Consider the following 5,920-nt stretch of genomic DNA (forward strand, 5'->3'; position numbering starts at 1 on the left):
GTTTAATTACACGTAACTAATTTTTTTTCTAATTAGTATAGAGTAGGTAGGCTTTCATTTTTAGTTTTTGCTTTCATTTTCAGTTTTGCTTAAAATAAGTATGCTCTCCTCCGTGCTTAGTGCGATCACGAGGATCATAAAATAGGGATGATTTAGACTAATTTCAAGAATAAATAAATTCATGTTTTGCAATATGCTTCATCAAAAACATCTTTCAATATGCAAATCATTGTGTCCATTTGCTAAAAAAATTAAGTCTAGACTCTGTGCATTTCCGATCTCCTCTTGCAAGGAATCCAACCTAATAATAACAGTACAGAGGGAGACATCTAGAAATCCAAGCAGCCAGCCATTTCGATTTTCCTTTTAGAAGTTAAATGTGATGGTCTCCTTTTACCTTTTATTCATTTTGGTATGGTAATTGATTTTTCATGTATTTTAGAAAGCAAAAGAGGAAAGAAAAAGCAAAAACATGGTACTGCAAAACTTTATCATGAAAGAGAGGATTCTTAATATTCGAGCGATCTGCAACCACAATTCGTTCCGAGTTGAAGTATAAACCAAGCAATTTCAGTGAGAGATCTTACTGTCAAGCTACCCGATTCAACTTGTCTTCTCTACCATTTTGATCCAGGCAGAGGAAACAACTCAGATCTATAAGATAATGTCAGAAAATTCTGCCAATGGTAAGATGGCAACCTCCACATTGCCCACTGATGAAAAGAACCCATCTCGGCTCTTCAACAGACAAAAGAGCATTCATGAAATTCTCGGAGGAGGAATCATGGCTGATTTGATGTTATGGAGGCGAAGAAATACATCACTAGGTATCCTTGTTGGTGCTGCTGTGGCATGGATTTTATTTGAGAAATCTGGGTACACACTATTGTCACTTGTAGCCAATGTGCTTCTCCTTTTGGTCACCATCTTGTTTGTCTGGGCAACTGCCGCAGCTCTCATAAGCAGGCCTCCCCCTCCCCTGCCTGAATTAGAATTATCGGAAGATATGGTAAATGACACAGCTGCATCAATACGTTCCCGGATTAACTTTCTGCTTACAGTAGCACATGATATTGCCCTCAGAAAAGATCCCAAGCTCTTCCTCAAGGTGGTTGTATGTCTGTGGCTTATCTCGACTATTGGGGGTACTCACACTCGGGTACACGAGTCTTGTTATTTTGCTCTCAATTCCTGCTTTATATGAAAAGTATGAAGATCAAGTAGACAAATATGCAGATATTGCTTATAATGAATTCCGGAAGCTTTTTTTTCACAATTCAATGCACATGTTATAAGTAAGATACCCAAAAACTTCTCGAAGGGCAAGAAGATGCAGTAAATTAATCTATATTCATTACAGCTGGGGTAAAAGTCTATTGAGATAAACTTGTCCTGTTCATTTGAATAGGTGAACCTGTATTTTTGAGGTTCTTAACCAAACCCGTTTTCAGGTCAATGAGATCAGTTGTAAAGCTGAGGAATTTGGATTGTTACTTCTAGGAGTTGCAGCATATGTTTTGAGGCTGGATCACCATTAGACTGCTCCAGAAACGTAAAATTGGCAAAGTTGCCTTACCATGCACCAGTATCCGCCCATCTCTCCGCCCACTGTACATAAACATGCAATATTTCTAGTTGGGGGGGAATAAAAGTATGTTGGATTTTATCATTTATTTTAAAGTGAATTTGTGGGCAAAATTTAGGATGCATATACTAACAAGTGAAATGAGATTGGTGTTATGTGTAGGTCAACGAGAAGCTTATGCAGGAAGCTCAACATTCCAATGCGACACCCTTTTCATCCACAATTAGTGTAACTTTAAAAAATAATGGACATTTCATAAATTCTTGAAAATGAGCTAATTTGTTTTTGAGTCACTTCATACAGGAATGATCGATGGAGATGGCACACAAAGGTGACAATTTTTATGCAGGAATGGTGCTAAGTTTTTCAAAGTTGAAGACACTCTAATGCAAAAGTGATTTTGCGAAATCACAATGAAACATGCATCATTGGACCTTGAAGGAACTAATTCTTCACTGCACATATCATGACATTTTCTACTACACAAAGATTCATGACTACTCACCTTTTTCCTTCGAAATGCCTAGACCATCCCTATGTTGCAGCAATCTTCCATTACCTTATCTTTCACAACTTTATGCATGCCTATTTTTCTGAATCGCATACATTCCTTTATCCTTTTCAGTTTATTTTTGCCTTCTAGTTTTCCTTTTGAATAAAACTCATTCCCTTTCCATGATTACATTGCCTTGTTTTCCTCGCCATGCTGATCCACACTGCTTTTCTGTGAGTTCTTTCCATTTATAGTCCTACCAAATCTTTTTGTACAAACTTGCGTTGACTGATGTGGGATTCCTTAAGGCCCACCTTTCAACAAGTCTTGCCCCATCGACATCAGCACCTTATCTAGGAAATAGACTAGAGTTCTTTTTGAGTACCTAGAGGCTTGCATGCTTTAATGGAAAGTTCTCTCGCTGACGATCATGGGAATACATCAATGTCCCTTGATCTTCAAATCTTGCAAGTGGCTCGACTTCAGCACATCCATTCGCACTTCGCAAGATGTACTCGGGTACCTTGGCACTCATTGACATCGATGGCGATTTGCCTCGCATTGGTTAACGGCATGCATCAATGGTCGGTAATCCAATGATTTCTTTTCATGCTCGACATCAACACATTCTTTCGCATGATTAGAATTGTACCAAGAAGTTTAGTAGCAAGTGAATACTATACACTTTTTCACGACCCCCTCAGCAGTTACAGCAGCATGAATTTTGATCTATGAGAGTACCACAGTTCTACTTTCAGCGTTTATCTTTTCCATGATTCAGCATCAACAGTTCAGATTCCTTCATTTCCCAGGATCCAGTTATAACAACATCAGTCACATTTTCCTGATCCAGTAGCAGCTACATTCCTATTGCATAGTTCATCATTCTTGGGTAAGTAGAGGTATGTTTTTTTCTAATCTTTAATCATGCAATTCCTTATATGCTAACTTGAATATTTTGGAAAATTCCCTCACCATGCTACATTTCCTTTCATGAGCCATGTCAAGTTGCATGAGGACATGCAACCAATTCAGTTGGGGGGGGGGGGGGAGAACTATATTCACTACCATGATTCCATTTCTTCACCACTATCACTCCATTTTTCTCATTTACCATTCACCAACATTTATTTTCCAATGATACTTTGTTGCACTTTGCTTCATACACAATATTGGCATGCTTCATTAATATTACAAAAGGGCTTTCTTATGCACATTATGATTTCCAGTGAGTGTTTACATTATTATTGAAGAAAAGAGAACAGAAAACGAAATGAATGTTGTTAACACAAGAACCAACATTCTTTGTATTCATGGTTGTCACACAAGAACCAACCATAAGAAAATGTAAGTTGTTACTCATGTCTTTTGCATATCCTGGAAACATTCATTATTAAAAGACATCATCATGTAAAGCCAAAGTTCAAGATGCCAAATGTTCTTAAAGAGACCCATGCATGGTTGCATGAGGTCATGCAACAAGTTCAGTTGGGGAGGATGTTGGGACTCAGAAATGTCATATTTTCATCCACCTTTTCCTTCACTATTCCTTACATTTCATCATCCCATTAACCTTTTATCATACCATTTTCATAAATACATTTGGCTTTCACCTTCTTATTTTCCATTTTATTCATTTTTGTATTACAAGTGAATTTATGATTAAATATTAGAAAATATACATATTTTTATATATATCTCAAGAATATGTGAGTTTTGTGATGTGTAGGAAATATGTGAAGAATTAATTCCAAGAGACTTCTCAAATATCTCCTCCACCATATTAAGGAGATAATTATGCAAGCCTATTCCTAAGGAGAAAATCATGGAGGATTTGGTTGGCATATCTTATCCATATCTCCTCTACCATATTAAGGAGATAATTATGCAAGCCTATTCCTAAGGAGAAAATCATGGAGGATTTGGATAGCATATCTTATCCAAAATGCTTGAGAGATTTGTGGAGGATTCAAAGGGATCATATTTTGTAATAATGGGAAAGTAGTTGAAAATGCTTGAGAGATTTGTGGAGGATTCAAAGGGATCATATCTTGTAATAATGGGAAATTAGTTGAGAGTGCTTGAGAGAATATTGGATATGTAATTATGAGATGGTTATCTTCCTCATGTATATAAGAGAGTGATCTCTCTTCATTTGGATAATAATGAATAATGGAAAGGAATTCTTAGTCTTTCATCTTTTATTGTTATGCTTTCATGATTTGTAATTTGATTCTTGTAATATAATTTGAGATAGTTTTATTGTTGTGAGCTCACATATGTTGTTTGTCATTCAATTCTTCACATGTTGTATTGCTTTTCCCTTATGCAATTTTCCTGCTTTCCTAGTTAGTGTTTCAATGCCTTCTTAGATTAATTTGATTCCGGTAATCTAGATTAGATTAGTTCCACTTCAGTCCTGCATATATAGTGCATGTGTCTCGTAAGTCTACGAACCTCGGATTGACAAATTAAACAGTTGGGCAAGTACTACAATAGAATTAAACGATAATATTTTCACTCAACAGTACTGAAAAGATTCTTGTTGCCGAACATGTGGAAAGAGGCTCCGCTGTCCAGGTACCAAACACATCCCACCATGGATGAAACCATGCATGCGATGAGAGAGAAATCCAATTCGAACTGTGAGGCTAGTGCCTCACCATCTGATCCCTTCAAGGATCCCTTCTTTGATTTCTTCTGTGGACAATTCGTAGCATAATGGCCCACCTCATGACAATGAAAGCATCGCACTTTCGATTTGTCAAACTTCTTCCCACCATGGGAAGAACTAGATTTGGGATGGGATGCCTTCTCTTTCCCTTTATTCGCCTTACTCGCTAAGGCTAGATTTTCTTCATCATCTTGCTTTGATGAAGATCCATCTCTAGTGCTTCTCCTTATCTCCTCCTGCATCAGATCCGACCAAAGTCGTTCCCAATCTGGCAGTTTCTCTCTTCCATTTACCGAGTCTTGGTAGCTATGCCAACTCTTAGGAAGACCGAGGAGAGCAAGACTCACCATGTCATCATCGACTATCGTGATCCCTACACTTCCAAGCTCATCCCTGCAGGTGGTGAGCTTGTTCAGATATGTAGAGATCGTGTCGCCCTTTTCACACTTGATTTTCCGAAGCTTGTCTTTCAGCGCCAACTTCCTTTGATCGTTGTTGTTCTGATATAGATCTTTCAATTTTTTCCACATTGAAAATGGTGTCTCCTTCCCATGGAGACTTGAGGCTATGTGGTCTCTAACTCCCTCCAGAAGGATTCTGCTCACTCTAGCCACACATTTCTTCCATTCCGCCAATTCTGTAGCATTAGCTGCTGCTAGCTTGGGGACTTCTTGATCAATGAAGTCCTTTAGACCGTTGTCCTCTAATATTGCTTCCATGCAATCCTTCCAGGCTATATAATTTGCGTTGCCATCAAGGGCATACTCGAGTCTTAAATTGTTGAATGCCATTGGTGAAATTTGAGATGTGATAAGAATTCGAAATCTATAATCAGGAACTTGAAACTTCGAACTTCTCCCTTCTTTGTATATTGTTCTTCGCTTTGATCACCTTTGTTCTGATACCATGTAGAATTTCCCACTGTAGATCACCTGATAATGCAATATACTAAAGCAAAATACTTGATCTACTTCTACAAACAAACTTGCAGAAGCTTAATCGATTATGAGCAAGATCAATATAGAACACATACAACAGAGAATGAGAAATCAATCACACATGAACACAGAAGAATACTCTGGGGAAAGCTTCAGCTAGAACCCCGATCTCTGTATTATCATACAAGTGGAAATATGTTCGGATTACACAAAGCTTTAGCTCACAAGCT

General features: G+C 37.8%; 1 pseudogene; it reads left to right on the plus strand.

The window, feature by feature from the left end:
* Nucleotides 1–429: 429 nt before the first annotated feature.
* Nucleotides 430–1,516, plus strand: LOC149243305 (reticulon-like protein B12 pseudogene; annotated as a pseudogene).
* Nucleotides 1,517–5,920: the final 4,404 nt, after the last annotated feature.

The sequence above is a fragment of the Pinus tabuliformis genome, chromosome 8 (genome assembly GCF_031772625.1).
Source record: "Pinus tabuliformis cultivar Carrire ecotype Pingquan chromosome 8, CPIR1, whole genome shotgun sequence".
Classification (NCBI taxonomy): Eukaryota; Viridiplantae; Streptophyta; class Pinopsida; order Pinales; family Pinaceae; genus Pinus; species Pinus tabuliformis.